The sequence below is a fragment of the Meleagris gallopavo genome, chromosome 8, assembly GCF_000146605.3.
Source record: "Meleagris gallopavo isolate NT-WF06-2002-E0010 breed Aviagen turkey brand Nicholas breeding stock chromosome 8, Turkey_5.1, whole genome shotgun sequence".
Taxonomy (NCBI): domain Eukaryota; kingdom Metazoa; phylum Chordata; class Aves; order Galliformes; family Phasianidae; genus Meleagris; species Meleagris gallopavo.
Genome location: NC_015018.2, coordinates 31,232,457 through 31,251,944, shown reverse-complemented (window position 1 = coordinate 31,251,944; position 19,488 = coordinate 31,232,457). Strand labels below are relative to the sequence as shown.

The window sequence follows — 19,488 nt, the reverse complement described above, 5'->3', positions numbered from 1 at the left end:
GCCGCACTGCGCGGCGATACCGCCGAGGTCCCCGCCCTGCTGTGCGCATGCACCGCAGATCAGCCTCCATAGGCGCGGCGGCGCCGCGGAGCATCCTGGGATATGTAGTGCGCGGCAGCGCTCGGCGGGAGTTGTAGTCCCCGCCTAAGGGGGAGGTGGGCCGCAGGCAGGCGGGGTGCCGGGCGTGTGATTAGATAAACACGGTGGTCTCCTACTCAGAAAAAAAAAACAACAGTACAGTCAGAAAGAGGAAGGATATGCACAATAATTATGCACAATAAATATGCACAATAATTATGACAACATAGAATGTGACATGCTGCTTGTGCCTCGTGCCAGCAGCACCATTTGAGCAGAGCCCCACACTGCCCACTTTCATTGCAGGGGAGTTGGACCCGGTGACCTTTAAAAGTCCCTTCCAACTCCAACGATTCTATGATTGCTGCCACGTGACAGAGTTTTCAGCAGTGGTTATGAAACGTGAGCAGTGATGCTGCAGCCATTTTGTCCCTGGGGAACTGAGGCAGGCAGTGTATAAGTCACTGTGGTATGGAATGCAGTGGTGATGGCACAACCTGTCTCACAGAGAGCTGTGCTACTGGCTGCAGTCTGCCTTGGAAAGAATTCATTGTTTGGGCGCGTGAAGATTCCTCTGCTGCACTTCTCCTCTTGGTTCAGGTGCTGCCTCAAAACCTTTTGAAGCCGTGAGGCACAATGGTCTGAGTGGCACATAACAATTTCCAGTAGCGATATTTAACCAATTAGAATGGGAATGCTTCTGTTTTAAGCGCATACTAAACTTGTTCTAAAATTTTTGGTTGCTTTCCAAAATAGTAATAAGAGTAATTTTTTTTTTGTTCCTAGTTCAAAGCAGTGCTATCTCCAAAAACAGAATTCATTTGAACTCAGTTCTTGCATGTAAATGCATCTTTGTTTCAAGCTGGCATTTAACAACTGTACTTTTTAGAGTCAAAGAAAAGCTGTAATCAGAGTACAACAATAAAAGCTGAAGTCAGCGACAAACAATGCTTTACAATTCCCTTGGCAACTTCTTCCTATCAAATCCTTGATAGGTCACATAGTCTGCAGCTGCACAAGCCAAAAGCTTTTAAATCTGTACTCCATTCACAATCATTCAAACATTTTTTGATGATTTTCACATACCAGTATTTTTAAGATAATTGACAGTAGTGCAGTCCTTTCCCTGCTTTGGTCCTGATTTGTCATTTCTAGTGCTGACAGAATGATCGCAAGTGTGGCAGATCCCCACAGGACTCCAGGTTGTGGCCTGACATTACACTGGGCATGGAAGAGCCCTTTGCCAATATGAAATGCTATTTCTATAACCAAAACCTGAGCAGTCAAAACCATTTCATAGATACATGCAGAAGGTGAGGAGAAAGTAGTAAGGTGAGGAGAAAATTGTGTAAATAAAGAAATATCTTCCCATAAGTTGAGATACAAACTTTTAGAAATAGCCACGTGCCCTCTGTTAGTGACACAGCTCACAGAACTTTTGGAATACGCCTGTGGAGAAGCAAGAGATGAAGAGCTCATTCAGTGTGAGAGGAAAAGACAGTTGCCAGTTCCATCCCTCTATATCCAGAGTGTCTATCTCATGTGTGTTAAAACCTGGATGTAGTCACCTCGAATTCCTCTCTTATAGGGAAAACCTCCTTTTGGTAGAAGGTTGCTGATGGCTTCAGTGTTATGATATCGTATGGGACATTGCTGCTACATAGGCAACTTAAAGCTCTGCTGCACTTACCAACACAGGCAATTCAATATTCTTAATCTTTTCTATTAAGTGTGCCAACATAACAACTGAGAGAAGTTGTAGTGACAAAGAGGTAAACTTCAGATATGGAGAGATTAGGTCCCTCAGATATTCCCCTCAGATATTTTCCCATTCTCCTGCAACACAAAGTACATGTGCAAAGATCACAGAAGACAGAATCTATTTTTACCTACCCTGCAATTTCTTGAAGTTTTCAAGAATGAAGTCGGCACTGGCTTACCACCTATGCAATGCCGTTGACTTCCATTTAGAAGTTGGCTCAGAGCCCGGTATAGTCCAGCAGAATTGTAAAGCAGGCTCTTATTCCCTCTTCAGTTGTCTCTATTCATACTTTTCAAATCTGGCAGGTATTCTTATAACACTGGGAAGGCCTGTAGGGGAAAAAAAAAAAGTGACCCTTTTGAAGTAATCTCTTACTCAGAAGTTGCTTGTGATTCTCACCATTGTAATGTAAGACGTTTCGGACATAAATTCCTGTTGGAATTCCAGTTACTCAAAATACAGTGCGTAATAAATTATGTTTGTCTGGTGACATACGGAATTATGCGCCTAAGAACAAGGAATGATAGAAAAAGAACTAAATGTCCTGTTGTTTCCTACTCTCACCATTTTCACTTGTTCCTTTATTCCAAATGTAGCTTTGCCAAGCTCTGTTCCTGTTTTTCTGAGTGGAGTATTATTTTCTGGAACCCCCGTCTTCATCCTTTCTCTTGGAAGGAGATTTACCAGGAAACAGCAGGTAAAGGGCTTCTGCTTGTTTGTTTGTTTGTTTGTTTGTTTTCTTTTAAATAATTACATTACCTTATGGCAGCCCACCATTATTATGTGACTACACCTGACTGGTGGGCTTTTAGTCTTCGTTCAGGAGGCATGTTATCTCTGTCACCTCTGCTCTTTGGCAAAGGCTCACTTTGAAGAGCCTTAAACCCAGAGCTGTTCTCTAGTGCATAGCAAATAGATTCAAATATTGCACTTGGATGAAGAAATCTCATTCAGTTCAGGCATGTGTGTTCTCACAGTCATCAAAATAGTAAAGCTGAGCTAAATACTCCTTTCCACTTTTACTTCAGGGCAGTTTTTACAAGACAAAAGGAATTACAGCTTTCACTGAAGGTTTGCTGGAACATCTCATTCTGATCCTGCAGTGCTGCGCCATTCAGTTCAAGTCAGGTTGAGCATGACTTATAAATGAGATCAGAAGCAGAGAGAATGAGAGAATCCTCATGCATGTTCCTTCCTGCTGGTACCAGGCAGAGCCATTAAAACCCCATGTTCGCCCAAGTGAGCTCCAACCCATGTCATTGCCATTGAAGAGCTTTATAAATTCTTAAGTTAAATAAAAAACAACCTGCTCTCAGAACAGTAAAGTAATGTTTAGGGGGCCCACTGTTCTTTATAGTACTTGCGTTTAAAAAATTAAGGATCTATTTTATTTAATTAATTTTGTATTTCTACTTAAATTTAATTTACACAAGTTCCCCATATAATAATTTTACTATATTGTCATTCATATACTCAATTATAATGCACAGTGCTATTCTTTTAAGTATTTATTTCATAAGGCAGGAAACTCCCAGTAGAAAATGGATCTATAACAGTAAAATCAGAAAGAATAATAGGCATATATACATATATAACAAGGCATATATACAAGATATAGATGCATATATACAAGCATAAATAACACATGTATATCCTCTATGTAGAAGTGGACATTGTGTTTTGGTGAAGAAGCAGAAATATCCAGTGATTCCAAAATATCACAGTTCTTAACTTTTCTAATTGTATTTTCATGATGGATAATTATATCCAGCAGAGGAAGTTCAGCAACTTTATATACGCACGGAAATAAAGAGCTATGAACAGAACCTCACTTCATTGCTATGAAGAAATTATTCTGCTTTAGACAAAACGTTTTTGTTAAAACTAACAGTTATGTTACAGTGGAAAACAGGAAAAAGCCTGGCCAGCGAATTGCTAAGAGTCCAGCAAAATGCTCTCACTATATTCCTTTTCTGTGGATTCAATATTGCAAATTCCATCCGCAGGCAGTGGGTCTCCTGTGCACTATTTTAAGAGGGGTGTTACTGGAATCAATGGGACTTCTCTTTTTAGAGGTTATGACCAGGAAGCTGTCACGCCGCTGACACCTTCACCTTCCACCCAACCATCTGCATATTGGCAACCAAGGGAAGCTTTCCAGTTGTTAAATGTTACTATAAAGAAGGAATTCTGAGTTTTCTGCAATGGCATGGGATTGATTCGGTAATTACATTATTTGCCATAATGTAGAGAGTCTTGTAGAGTTCTCTGTGGTTCTTGTCAGTATGACCTGGGCAAAATCCAGCCTTTGGATTTGAGGTTTACTCACAGCTGTGACTTCAAACATGTGAGCAAGACCATCCAACAAACAAGGTGCTTCTCCACCTCAGAGCACGCTGCTGCTCATCTCCAGTCATGGCAGTTTCTGAAGTTGGAAAACATAACAACTGAGATCCCCAGTCTAACTGCTAGCTAACAGATGGTGAAAGGAAAATACCCTCTTGATTGCTGCCGGCAATTAGCTAAGCTGTGAAGCACAGGATTTGCCATAATCCTTGCCTTGCAGCAAGACTGTGTGTGATTAGCGCCTTGAGGGGAGTGCAGACAAAGCTCTTCCCTCCTGAAGCCAAAGAAGGAGCAGAAAGCATTCAAATCCCTGCACATATAAGCACAGGCTTTAATTCGGAAGCTCCTTCAAAGCATAGATAATATGTGTTTTAAAGCCTCTATGTGAGAACTAAAATTTCACCTCTTCTGAGAAAATTACATAGACAGAGCTTGGAAATTAAATCTCACATAGAGTTTGGATTCATTCATCCAGTCACTGGATAGTGCTGGAACTTGGTGCTGCTATAACCACTGTATGGGAACTGGCACACAGCAATGAAGTGAGTTCTCAACCTTCTGAGAGGAGAACTCCATTTCCTGAAAGTCACATTCAAAGGACTTTGGGTTCATTAGCACTGGAATGATATCATATGCTTATTTTGCTATTATTTCACTCCTTTGTATGTCCATAGCATTGTACTAAAATTGATGTGATGATACTTCAGTTTTCTATGAGACTATGCTGTTCGAATTTTCTTCCTTCTTTTTTTAATTCTTATTATTGAAAACAAAAAAGCTCTTCTTCTATTTTAGTTCAGGGTCATTTTGCTAAAAAAGTGAATTTTCTTTAAAGTAAGTGTCTACAATGAAAAGTTTGAAGTGTTTTATTCGGTTGCAGACTATCCCTTTTTTTCTCAAAGATTAAAAGATGAAAGCTTAATCTTCAGAAAAGGGCGTATTCCGCACTGAAATCTATGCAAACCGCCAGGAGGGCTCTCAGCTTGCGTTGCTGTTGCCATCACTTACTCAACTCAGAACTGTTCAGTGCCTCCCTTTGTTCCTGTGCCCAGAGATAGTGACAGTCACAGCCTGCTGGGTGGAAGTTTGAAAGCTTTCAGTTTGTTACAGCAAGACCCTGAAGGCATTTGCGATGCCCTACCCTTAGCACACCCCTCTTGCTCAGCTGTGGCTGCTGTTTCTCATGCTGGGGAATCCCTCGATGATGGCACCACATCAGTGTTACCATCTGTCTGTGGGAAGCAGCAGAACAAGGCAGCTGCGGTCCAATTGCTGGTACCTAATACCTTAGTGTGGTTTCTCTGCAGATCCTATAATGTAAGGGCTCTTGGCACAAGTACCAGAGAAGCTGTGGGTTCTTCTCCTTGGAAATCTCCAAACCCACCTGAATATGGCCCTGGACACCTTGCTCTGAGTGGAGCTGGAGTGGGGAAGTCCCTCTGGTCCCTGCCCACCTCAACCAGTCTGTGGTTCTGTGGAGCCCATAAGAGCCTCATCTCTGTGACACTTTCTTGCTGGAAGCTTTCTTACTTTCTGCATAGACAGGTTGGATGTTAGGAAAAATCTCTTCTCAGAAAGAGCGGTGAGGTATTGGCACAGGCTGCCCAGGGAGGTGGTTGGGTCACTGTCCCTGGAGGTGTTCCAGAGCTGTGAGGATGTGGCACTGAGGGACGTGGGCAGTGGGCATGGTGGGCTTGGTGATCCTAGAGGACTTTTCCAACCTTAATGATTCTGTGAGAGGAAGAATTTGCAGGACAGGAGAACAGCTGATATTGGCGGCCGTTAAAAAATGCACGAGCACTAAAGAGTGGGAGACTCTGCTTAACAGCTGACAGTGTAACTTGGAAGTTCATAATAAGCAATGAAAAAAGCAGTTATTATGGATTTATTAAAGGATAAGTATACTTTATAAAATCCATGGTATTAAATTACTTCAAAGTCCTAGAGAAATCAGGCCTATGCCTGAGTACTGATGATAGATGTTGGAATTGCCCAAAACCTTCAGTTACATTCTTGTTTTTAGCAGCAACAGACAATGAGATTTAAATTCACTGCTACATTTACCATATCAAGTATATATGAAATTCTGAGGTTTTGGAGACTTTCCCAAATTCCAGCATTTTAGCTCTTGATGCCTCCTTCCTGAGTTGTTCCCTAGGTGCTGTTTTACATCTTCAGATAAAATCCTTTTGTAATGTCTCGCCTTTGTTTCTGAGCAGAGGAGCCCTGACCATGTAACTGCTACCCAGGTTCAGGCTGGGATCCAGATCATGGGAGGTGGGGATGGGTTTGTCACTGAGATGGCTGCCCTGTTCCTGGTAGGCACAGCAGTGCCCTCTTTGAAGCATGAGGCAGATAGGGCCTGTCTTGCTGGGCACCACAGGACGCTCAAAGAGATGATTTCTTTCCAATGCCATTTTCCTAAGCCTCGGTCCCATCAACAAATACACCCCTGGGTATTTGAACATTGCATTGAGAGTCATTTAACTGAAAACACACACAGCACCATTCCAGATGCTGCTCTAGATTGTCTGACTTCTGATCATTTCTTTTTCCTCCACAGATCTTCCACTCTTGCTAAAACCAGCTCCACTGGTTGTAGGAGTAGCTTTGATGGGTTGTGTAAGAAAAGGATTGCTGGGTCATCTCCAGCTCACCAAGCTGATGGTGGTGCTGGCATCTGCTTTCCATGCAGTCTGTCATCGCAGAGGTGACAAATGTTGACAGCTGTTTGCCGTCGGGCTCATCTCCATACCATGCTCATCTCCAGTGAGAAGTTCTCTGAGTCAGCCAGGTGGCTTTGCGTTTTGGAGGCAGAGTGTATATTTCCATGGTAATTTGGCTGGATTTTTGTTCCCCCTGCTATCTGGAATGGCAGCATTTCCAAAAGGTACATTGGGCACTCTGGATTTTATTATTGTTATTCTGTACGTTGTTGGGCTATGAAATTCTTCAGTCCTTTTTGCTTTCGGACTGCTTGCAATTCTGATATTAATAATGAAAATGTGGCTGGTTCTGTCAGACCTACTCTGTCCCAGGGAGAAGATAACAGGAGTGATTTAATTCTTTGAATTATTTGGTAGGCTCATTGCACTCTTAGAAACGTCTGAAAGCAACTGTAACGGCATGGGCCATGTGCACGACCTCAGTACAATGAAAATACATCCTCAGATGTTAAATAATGCGTGAGGAACAACTGCACGCTGGGATGAATTAAGGTTAGAAGGGAGCAAGACAGGATGATGCTGGGAAAAAAAGATAAATATTTGATGGCAGGGAAGATGCACATCTCTCATTTTAATAGAGGTTAGTTAAGGTTTTGTTTAAAGAAACTAAGTGTGGTGCTGGTAGCTTCTGGGGAACCCCAGAGTGCCGGCTCCTGCCCAGGGGAAAGCCGGGCACCAGCCGCCCCCGAGCTGCTGGAATTGAGAGCCTCAGCACTGTAGAACTGCCCGCTTACTGAGAAATCAAGGCTGTGATAGGGAGCCAATTTATTCCACAAAATGAAAGAGCTGAGATAAGGAAGAACAAAGGACAAAAGGAAAGAAAGGCAGAAAATAATGATGGCTAACGATTATATGACTAACCAACACCCCCGCAATGATTAAACATTAAACTCCCACAAGCTAAGTAAACACAAAAATACCCTCCAAATTCCCCAAAGGCTTTGTCTTCTTAGCGGCAAGGGCTGAACTTGAGAGAAGAGCATAGCACGTGGTGCCTATGGCTCCCATACAACCCCTGTAGGCGCTCATCAGAGTCCCCCTTTCACGGCTGGTTTCTAGCCCAAAAAAGCAACATGGTGGTATTTTTCTCCCTGAAGGAGTAATTTGGGGTCACGCATCCTTAGCATTGGAGGTTTCAAGGCAGCGGCTTCCCATGCAGCGCCAGCATTGCAGCACGCACGGGCACGCCAGGGCAAGTAGTGCTCAAGCATGTCCTCCTTGCCAGGCTCCTTGCTTACAGAAAACTTCACCTTCCCACCTCCCCTTTGGTGTGCAGCCATGTTTGTGTTGCAGGCTGGAAGCGGGGGCAGCAGGAGGTGCTGAATGGTGATTCAGAGCTGCTCTGAGGTGGTTTTTCCTGTGGATGGCAATGAGTCGCCGCAAGGAAGAGGGGATGAGTTGTTGGCAGAGGGGCTGGGTCCGGGGGAACACCTCCTGGAAGTGCTGCAACACCATTCCCAGTCACCTTTAGGCACATGGAAGAGGTACACAGGGATGCCTGGCTGCTGTGTGTTGGCAAATACACCAGCTTGGTTAAAGTTGCGCCAAAAATCCAGGTGGGCAGAAGGTCAGATGTGCCAAAGTGATTTCCGCTTGCAAAGTCTGAAAATAGTTCACTCCTAAAGCTCACCTCCATCACTTAGAACAAAACAGAATCAAACTGTTACATGTAATATAATAAATGTTCATTTCTTTCAATGCTGCAAGAAAGAGGGCAGACCCACGTGGTACTGAAAGTTTGCCCCACGCAAAAGTGGAGCTGTGCACAGTGGGACTGTTTGTCAGCAGAGCAAAAGTCATGGCTAGACAGATGCAAGCAATTGTGTTATTGTGGCTAATAAGTTAATTCAGCCCCAAGGAAGGCAAGTTTATACATAGATATGTAGATATATACACATATATATGGATACATGTGTGTATATGTGTGTGGGTAGGTATATATGTATGTGTATGTATGTGTGTATATCTATTTTCTTATGTTTCCAGTAGGCTGTGGCCTGCTTGCAGCTAGGAAATATGGCTCAGTGAGTGAGGAGTGGTGTAGAAAGCTCAACTGGTTGGACAAATGTCTGTGCAAATGACAACAGCGTGCTAAAGACTGTTTTAAGGCATAGAAATGTGGGGAACCAAAGAGGTTGGCTGGCAGGAGAAAAGTAAATGAGAATAAGAGGATAGAGGAGCAAAGAAGAGAATAGGAATGAATGTTAGAGGAGTTTAAAAAAAGGGAATTACGGAACAGACATAACATCAGGGGAGATTACAGGGAGAAAGCAGACTGAGTTGACCTCTTTCCGATGGCAGTGGTGAAACAAAATCCATTATTGGTACCTCTAGTGATTGTGTAGCTCACAGCTTGGCAAATCCAGCCTGGCACAGCCAAAGGCAGAGAGCCGGGTGCTGCTGCTCTGCTGTTTTGCTTCCTTGGACGGAGGCCGTGACATTGCTATTTTCCACTAGACTGCTCAGCTGTCTGTTTACAAACAGAGCAGCGTCTCCCACATCTGTCTGCATTCTCCTTGCAGCTACATCATGTTCTCTGCAAGTTCCCACACTGCACGCTGCCCTTTACAGGACGGTAACTGAGCTGGTGCCCGTCAAACACCGTCCAGCTTAGCTCACCTAACAAAACAGAAGGGCAAACTCGCACCTGATGAAAGCTGTCTTAGCTGTGACATCATGTTTTGCTAGTTTGAGCAACCAATTTGAGAAGGTTGAAGAGGAATAAAGAGATGACACAGTAGGATATTTCTGGAAATGTCTAGATTTCTACAAATACTGATGAAATCATAACCAGAACGAAGTGCAGCTGTGCAGGGAAGAGGCACCTCTTGTTTCACCTCTGTCCTCAGGCCAAAAGGAGCCCAGCCTGGTTGGAGAAGAGATGTGGCTGCTCAGCATCACAGCACCCAAAGCAGCCTTAGTTCTTCTTTAACCTTGGGTTATGAGTATGAAGAATCATAGAACAGCTCAAGTTGGAAAGGACCTAAGAGATCATCCAAGCCCTGCGCTGGGCTGGGTGCCCCCCAGCAGGGTGCACAGGGCCCATCCGTGGCCTTGGGCACCTCCAGACGTGGGGCATCCACACTTCTCTGGGCAATCCTGCATGTGAACTCGGGAGCATTCTGCCTACAGGAGTTACCTGCTAGAGGACATCCCCAAATGTTTTACATTTCCTAAACTACACCGGTGTTGTAATTACACAAATAACCAAACAGAGGTTTTATTAGGAACTGTTTAGACTTACATACTCAGCCACCTGTTATCTGCTAAAATGTTGGCAGAAATGATTGTTTTAATTCCCTCTTGGAGTTGTGATTTAGTGCAAGCATGCTGCCTTTTTGTTCATGAGCAAAAAATAAATCTTATGCTGAAATGAGCATGTGGTATTTGGCACAGTGTTCTCTTGACCCCAGAATTACCACAAAACGTGTATTTTAATGTTGACAGTAAATGTGTTTACAGGAATAGAAGTCCAACTGCAATGATAGGTGAATTGGGTTTAATCAGAAAAAAAAAATAGTGTTCTATTCATAGCTTCAAAGCAGCAGTGATTTTGCAGAGGTCATTATGTCAAGTTATATAAAAAGATAGTTTATAACAAGCAGAATGTGTGTGCTAATGTCAAGGCAAGCCCTCTTGGCCACATGTTTTTCCCATAGCTAAGTGACCCTATTCCCAGGTGGCCTGGAGACAAACTCTTTTCCATCTGTTACCGTTGCCCTACACCCTTTGGGTGAAAGAGGGCTGGGGAGCACAGCGGGAGCATGGAGGGACATGGGAAGCTGCAGCTGGGCCTAAATCTCTTCTTAGCACACCTGAGCCACGTTCAAACAAGCTTTGCCCCATCCAGAGCAAAAGCCACTCTGGTTTTAGGCACGGTCCAACGTAGCTCTGGCACATCCATACGTGCACATCCCATATGCTGGGACATGCTTGCTCAGAGGATTTGCCCTTCTAGAAAGGACATGTGGTGAAAGAAATAATCTGCACCTTTATGACAGCATAAAATGTCCCACATCACATCTCTGCTGTATAAAAGTAGATGGCTGAAGAGGAAGAGTAGGAAACTGATGGCCATGGTTGACCAGTGTAGACCCAGACCGTGGGTCCAATGGCATGAAGAGCTCATACTGCAGTGACGGGGTGGCCAAAAGCTGTGGACCAAAATTCAAACTGCAGAAGAAGGGGAGGAGGAGGAAATGTGGGATGGAGGTCAGCAAAGGCACCGAGCAGCATGTAAACCTGCAGCAATTTGCAGAACCAGTTCCACAAGTTATCTAGATGAAGCTCATTCATGGCTTTTATAAAGCCATCTCGCTTGGAAAATATCATTCAATTAAAAAGAAATTAGATAATATGTGTGGAACTGTGGGAAATCTGAGATGTGAACGCCTCCAAACTTTATTTTCCCATAACCTAAAGCCAGGTTTTGTCATCTGAGCCCATGCCTAATACAGAGGAAACTGCCAATTTTCAGCAAGAACCTGTGGGTAATGGAAACAGCCTGCTGGTCAAATTTAACCTTCAAATGAGCATGACGTGAGGAGAGGCTGCAGTTGTTTGTTTTCACTGTGACAAAATGATTATGGGGCTTCGCCAGTCCTATCAGGTGCTAAAATCAGTTCTCAAGTGAGGAAATACCAGTCCTTGTTTACTCAAGAAGGTGGTAAAGGATGAGCATGTGTCATATAGACTGGAATGGAGGGATGGTGTCCATGCTTCAGCTCCTGCACCCCAAATCAAATGAGAATCCATATTGCAGGAACTGTTTTAATTTATTACTGATTTAAAATTCTAATGGGTCTTCTGGCTGAGGACTTGGGTCAGCAGAGCAGCTGCAATCTCATTTCTGTGAACTTTTCCAATGACAGAGAGGTAAGCCTGGGCCCTTTGCTTTCCTGCCATGAGGCAGACAGTGTGTAATCTGCACCTGAAATCTGAGTTTTGCAGACAAAGTAAAAAGAAACAGTCTGGCTTCTGAGTAACTCTTCAGAAGTTCTAAGGTGCACACAGACAGTGTCTCTTAAATAACCTTTTGCAAGAGCCACGCAACCTATTCAAAGGTTTTCACAAGAAGCTGGCATTTTGCTGGGGAGCACAGCCTCTTCTGAACACTAAGTGCTAAATTTTAATAAGCTCTTTCTTATCTGGTGGTTAAACCACAGCTCTACAAGTCCCAACGCAGGGGTCCCGTGCCTGCTCTTTGTTAGCCTCCTCTCTGACCTCAGATAAGACCTCTGCACCATCAGCACTAACATTTTAAGTATTCGTCTATCTCTGCTGCTCAGCTGAAGTCACTTTGCAGAGCACTTTGGCTTTGTCGGATGAGAGACATTATTCTTGGTGTGATTTCTGATTTCAGTTCCACCCACGCAACCTGCTTCTTCATGCGTAATAGCATCATCTCTCTGACTTCCTTTCTGCACAAAGGTTTGGTGTTATCTGCTCTAGGAAGCATGATTAGGGAAAGAAATATGCTTCTTTATAAAAGTTTTTTAATGCTGAAACATCTGAAAAACTTGCTTCAGTGAGCAGCTTTGCCGAGATAACTCTTTGGTATTTTCCATGAAGGTTTGATTCCGTGTGCCATCAACGTTTTCTTCAGGGCGCTAAGCATCCTTTTCTATCATCAATTTCCATTTCCACTCTTTGAGAGGAACGATTCCAGTAGAGAATCAGGCAGCAATTGCATAAAGCACTCATGCACGGAGTGTTGTATTTACAGAATCTATGCTTATCAGCCATCTAGCTAACTGTCACCCTTGAAACACTGCTGCTCCTACGAGTCAAGTAAGTTGTGGCTGTGTGTAGATGAAGGGATAAGTGTACTGAAGAAGTAAGTTGAGCAAAAGACCCATCAGCAGCTGTTTGAATCTTTAAGCAAACTGCTAGAAGTTGATGTGGACATTTAAAGTGTTTTGTGCTGACAGGCCCTCATATCTGCCTGTAATTGCGTTTGTCATCAACACTGAAAAACAGCAATCAAAGCCAGCTTTTTGTCATTGATTCAGTAGGTGTTGCAACACACTGGACATTTCTCTGGTAATCTTTGTTTGCAACCACATTTGAAAATTCATGGACTATGCCTTTTTAAATTTTTTTGTGTGTGTCTTGGAGTCCAAGCTCTTTTGTTACAGTAAACATTTGCTTGCCACAAGTACTACATTAGTGCTGAGACATAGCAAGAATAACTGCGGTAGAGTTGATGCTTTTCCAAGCGCCTACCTGGCTTTTGCAAGGGGATCGCATCGCTCCAGTTTTGTGTGAGCTGTTCAGTACTGTGCCTGTGGGTCTGACTTTCTGAAGAGGCATTGAATAAAATTCACTCAAAATTCTGTAATGTGTATGGGAAAACCAACTGTTACAGTGCCTCTGATTTTGTGCCAAAAATGGCCTACACTTCTGTTAGAGGAGAAAGCATTCTGTTGGCAATGCGTAAGTAGTGGGTGACCTGGTTGATGAAGTTCTCCGTGGCAGCAGGAAGAACACCATATTCCATGCCAAGGCATCCATGAACACATCTGATTTTCCTACCTTTTTTGCTGTTTTTCCAAGCTCTGGAGTTTTCACTCACAGTCATGGGACCTTGCAGGATATGCGGAGAGCAAATTGCAGCACGGGCAGATCACTTATGCACTTTTGGTTCAAAATGTGTCTCCTTTGTGCTGAAACTCTGCTCTGAAGGCATCTTCCTGGCTCTGAGGGCACACAGTGCACCTCGGTGAACATTTTGATTGTGAGGAGTAGGCCTCTGGTGTGCTGGAAAGCCCCAGCGTCAGGCTGGCAGCAGAACCTGCACGGTGCAGGAAACCCGTGTTACCACCATCACCAATATTATTAATCAGCCCACGGTTTGCTCAGGCAGGAAATTGTTGCTGGCCACTTTAATTTAGCTAAACAAATGAAACCACCCCATTACTCATTCAAATCTAATAAACCACAGAACACAGAGGAGGAAGTGAGCGCTTTAAGATGGCTTGGAGAAAAGTCCACACGTTGTTTTGCCATTTAATTAAAGCCAGACTCTTTACAGGAAAGGGAGTAATTAAATGGCAACAACATGTGCACGATGATAACCTTCTCAACTGGCATCTCAACGTGCAACTTTCTGCTGGAGGTAAAGGGACATCTAATGCTGCTCTTCACATTCCCAGAACATTTTGTGCACCTCAGAAGACAAGAATTAGAAAACACATTGGGTACCAGGATGCATCCATTCTGTACGGCACTGTTGGACGATATGGAGCTTCATTACAAAGGGATCCTGACACTTCAACCATCTGAAGACTGGCCCTACAAAACATCTGAGATCCATCTGTTTTCTGAATATCTTGGTGTATGCTGATCATATTGTGGGTACCCCTGCCTGGAGGTGCCCAAGGCCATGTTGGATGGGGTTCTGGGCAGCCTCAGCTGGTGGGGAGCAGGCAGCCCACAGCAGAGGGGTTGGAGCTTGGTGATCTTTAAGGTCCCTTCCAACATAAGCCATTCTATGATTCTATGATCAAGGTTTTAAAATGTCAACCTAATATCACTGCGGTTTCAATAGTTGCAGTTCTAGTGTTGGTTAAATACGTGATATATTTGTATGCATATGTAAATATTGTCTTTGCAGTCAGGAGGCAGAAAAAGCATGAAAATGCTTGCACTGCAGGACGAGGTTGCGGTAAATGTTTGCTTTCCTTCTCAACATCCAAATGAAGGTACTCCTCCAAATGAAGGTAATTTCACAAACAGCAGAAAGGACCATTTTGGTTGTGGGAATTCTAACTCCAGCATCAAAGCGGTGTAATGAAGCTTCGAGTGCAACTTCTTTCACTTGAAAGAAGACTTCATAAGTGGAAATTACTTCCTTATGGTATTCTAGATCCCAAATACAAGCACATTTAGACACAAAGGTACTAGCAAGGGAGATATTATTGAAATGCTGCAAAAACCACGAGGGTTTTTTCTCAAATGTATCTGAGTTTGTTCCCCTCCGTACAAGGCTCTGCTTGGGACTGTTCACATGGAGCTCCTTCATGCTTGGGGGATGCTGGGTTTTTATTGGAAGGTCGTTGCCAGTTTGGGGCTGAACTGACCCAGCTCTCTCACCTGGTTTGCTGTGGGCACTTCATCTGCTGCACGATGAATCCAACACACATGGGGAAGGTCATCAGGAAGGTGTGTTGGTTGTATTATGTATTAAAGAAGCTCATATATTTTGTAAAATCCCCTTTCAGTCACAGTTAGAATTCACTTGTCCCCTGCGTGGACTGTCTGATCCACACAGCACTTGCCTGTCTTTCACCTGCCACAGGTAGGCTACCAAATGGAATGCAATCTGCTCTGCTTCCCATTCTTAAAAATACCCTCCTCACCAGCCTGGATAGTCATACTTAATTTGTTTTGCTATTTGGAAGGGGTTCCAGATTTGACATCCTAGAAAACAGCTGTAACTTTGACGGGAAAAAGAATGTGATTCATATTTTTCCAGAAATACGCGGGTTGCATTTGTAACGTATTGGCATTCCCAAGGCAACACATTAACACTTAAAACTCCTAAACATTGCTTGTGCTTCTCTGCTATGTGCACCTGTTCCAACACCTGTGCCCCAGCTGTGGGGTGAAGCAGGGCTGATGGAAGCAGCCCATCACAGCGAGGTGTGGGGCAGCAGTTTGATGGGCAGCTCTCCTGGGCAGAACGGCTCCAGCTTCCCCCTTGTTGTTGCAAGAGGTGCAGCTGCACACGTCACACAGAGAGGAACAAACTCAAAGGAACTTGAAAAAATATCAGTAATTAAATACAGTGACTGTCTGAGTGTGACTCAGTCCCAGAAGGAATAGTTGGGCGTTTTGAATAATGCACTCTTTGGAAACTTCCAGAAAGTGAAACGAAAATGATTTATAAAATGCACGCAAGGATAAGAGCAATCAGTTCTCTAGGCTGAAAGTATATTTCATTCTGTCCTCATTTACATCATTGACAGGGCTCCTAACATCCCAAGGTGTGTCACCAGAGCTATTTCACACCTTGCAGCAGGGAAGTACAAGCTTTTCAGCTGACACCCCTCTGTACAACTTCTGATGTATCACGACCCAAACTCATCCAGCCCTTCGAGCTGCTTCCTGAGGCCATCATACAAAAAGCACTAACTCAGTTTCAAAGTATAAAGTTGGATGTTTTCTGTGTCTGTGTCCAACCCATCATACGGTGCTGAGGGAGCTGGGGAAGAGCTGCCCTTGTCAGCCCACGTGTGTACGTCACAAGAAGAGATGGCAGAGCCTGCTTAAACAAAATAATCCAAGACCCCAACTTTCAGAGCATGTTTAGAATCCTTGCTGGTATACTTCATGCTTCATGTTTGCTTAAACAACTTTTTAAACAGTTTGGTTTTGCTTAAGCAGCCAGATTTATGTCCTGGATTAGTAAATAAACTTGTAGCAGTTTGTTTTGCTGCAGTCACTTCTACCCTGCCTATTGCAAAATAAAACAAAACTAGTAGAAAGACGACAGAGCCACAGTACCTAAATTGACATCTTTAATGAGAAAAATCAGAGATTTTAGATTTGGTTTGTTGTATGCAAACAGCAAGTGCTTAGCTCCAGGATTCAGGCTCAGTAGCATCACTCTAAGCAAAAGCAAAGTGATGCCAAAGTGAAAACGTTAGGGCGGATGCTAGAATGTGAATCCAGAAGCTGTGTGGCTTAGGGTTGATTCCTCTTCGGCTGGCACTGCTGGGTTCTGAGCAATTCTAAACTTGGGCGCTTCTTAGCAGAGCTCATCATTTTCAGTCCACTCTGCAGTGTCATTCTGCGATAAATACTCATTCTAACCGCTGGAAGGGAATAAATGTCTTCAAATAAACATTCACTTTGTCCACACGTGGGTGAGAATTCAGAAGAAAGCCCCACACGGGAGCTGTGCTGCACACTGACCTGGTACTGGCACGCCAAACCCTTCTGCTGAAAGGAGCCGATAAGGTTTAGATTACAAACACACGATAAATCGTACTTGAAATGATGCCATGTAAATGAAGGGATTGAAAAACAGCTATGTATCTCTGTCCTATTTCCCTTTCCAGGAAGGAACATCTCATGGGTAATCTAAAAACAAAACAAAGTAGCTGAAAACTTTACTTAACCTCAAGCTAATTTCCTATCCGGACTAAATTTAGCTGCTCGGATTCTGTTTGGTGTATGTGCCTCCCAACGCACTGCCTTTATGGGGATGTTTGCCTGCTGCAGCTCAGGGCCCTCCAGCTACAACGGGCTGGCTGTGTGCCGTGCCTCAGCGCTGGCTTTACCATGAGACTTCCCTCTGTGGGTGGAAGCAGCAGCAGGGCATGGCTGGTAGAGCTGCTTGGTGGACTTCTCTCTGGCAAAGGCTCTGTGTAGTAAACAGCTGCTGAGAACGCACTTGAGATGGCTTCTGCTTCTCAAGGAGCGGGTAAGAGGATAAAAACATTATCATAAAAGCTTCTCCACACTTATTTTGAAACAGTCGTTAAATTCAAGGAAGATCAAGTCTGGGGCCAGCTCAGAATACTTAGATTATTTTTCCGTGAGTCAAGAGTTATGCTCAAAACAAAAATTAGCCTACAAACACCAAGGCCATGCTGATGCACTGAGCATTTCCCAGCACAGGTCACTGCTGCCAGGCTCCCGCTGCAGGAAAAAAGCCATCTGACAAATGGTCTGGAAAGTTTGCAAAACTTTATTCATCCCGCCCGTCTCTGTCTTTCCTAAACCTTTAATTTTAAGGCCAGAAATTATTTGTACTGTTGTCAGCTCAAAGCGTATACAATCTGGAAGCACCATCAAAGAGTAAAAAGTGCACTTAAGGACTCTCTAAAATTGAAAGCACTTCACTGTTCTGGATGCAAGGCTTTGGGGAAGCCAAGAGCTTCTGTCATAACTGAGAACTGCACCTTCTTCAGGATGGTAATCTGGCCAGGATAAGGACATCCAGTCACCAGTCTGTCACTGAAAATAGGACTGAGTGGTTTCTGCTGCACTTTTGGTTGTGCTGGAAGGACTAACATCTGACACAGGTGTTCCCAACAAAGTGCTGGACATCCTGCTCCTGGCACGCTGTCACAAACCCAGACAGCCCCCAGTAGGACTGTGTGCCATGTGAGCTGGAATGGAATGTAACATAGCATTCTTTTCCCTCTTGCAGCAGTGGCTTCCCTTTGTGTCCTTGGCAGTAGCAAACAAGCACAATCACAGGCAGGGCAAGCAGATGCAGCCGATTACTGGTAGGACATGAAGTGGGAAATGATTCAAACAATTAGCTTTAGGAAGGAAAATATAAGAAATTGTTTTACTGTAACAGTCCCGTTTTACACCTACTGACAACCTAACCTGGCCGAGGGCTGTGAACGCTGATTCAGAACTGGTGATGTGCAGGTGGTGTCAAGGACTTGAAAAAAGAGAGCTGTGCCGAATACATAACTAACCACTTCACTGAGTAATTAGTAATAGGAAATAAGTGATTCAAGATAAGTAAGTCACAGGTGGCAAAATGTGGTTGTGTGCTGCCAGTGGTAGAGATCACAGTCCTACTGAAGTTACTGATCCACAGGGCTGAGATGGTGTTCTGCTAAAAAGGAAATTTATTTTCCCCGCTGTATCCCCAAACAGTTGTTAGTGAAGCAAATCATCATCCACAGAAGAGGAGTCTGTTTCTGATGTAACATCCCATATGTTTCCAATCAGAATTTTCCATATGCTGCTTTTTGCTGATGTATTTTCAAGCCATCTAAATGGCTGGTTGCAAACAGTATGCACGCACCGCTTGGCTGAACACTGCCATGCAGATTCTAAAGGAAATGAAAGAGAAGCGTGAGCTATTTGCCTCTCCGAGCAGCCTGCACACACAAGCAATGTCTGTATTGAGGCAGGGCATGGCTTTGCAAAGGGATCGTTGCAAATTGCCAAAGAGCTGCAATTCCTTCACTTTCATCCAATGGACAGCGCCCCGTCTTGGTTGGCAGTGTCCGTGTGAAGCACTGGAACAGGTTGAGGTTGTGGATGCCCTTGCTGGTCTATAGGAAGTAGATGAAATGTTTCTTCATTTCTCCTGCAGTGCAATGTCCAGCAGGTTGTTATCATCTTGTTTCACTTTTGGTTTTGCTTTCGCTAGGAAGAAATTCGTGTCAGATACCTGGAGGTTGTCTGCCTCACCTGGCTTCTTATTACCATTAAAACACATGGTGCCAGGAATTTAAACCAGCCAGGAGCCTATCATAGCATTGTCTTAGGTATTTTAGTATTAATATCTCCCAAATGTCATTTTCTGTGAGTTTGTGGTTGTTTTACAAAATAGATAGGTTGTGGAACTGCACTTCTTGTACTCTCTGATCCTTTTTACTTAAAAATAAAATATCTAAGAATGTAAGAGATTGTTTTTAGGGTTGCTTTTGCTTGTAAGGCATAAATGTTCTAATGACGGCTTTCATCTTCCTGATACAAGCCCTGCTTTTCAAAAGCTGCCCAAATCTATAGGATTTTGTACATGCTTTTATCTCAGTGTAAATGCGTTCACTAGGACCTCTCTATAATGGCAATGTGGTAAGTGGTTCATTGGGTTAG

General features: G+C 43.7%; 1 long non-coding RNA gene across 1 annotated transcript; it reads left to right on the top strand.

Moving 5' to 3' along the window:
- The first annotated feature begins 121 nt into the window (after positions 1 to 121).
- Positions 122 to 3,152, top strand: LOC109368893. Its single transcript, XR_002117356.1, has 3 exons — positions 122 to 678; positions 2,437 to 2,537; positions 2,869 to 3,152. It is a non-coding gene; the product is annotated as an uncharacterized LOC109368893 (long non-coding RNA).
- The last annotated feature ends 16,336 nt before the right edge of the window (positions 3,153 to 19,488 follow it).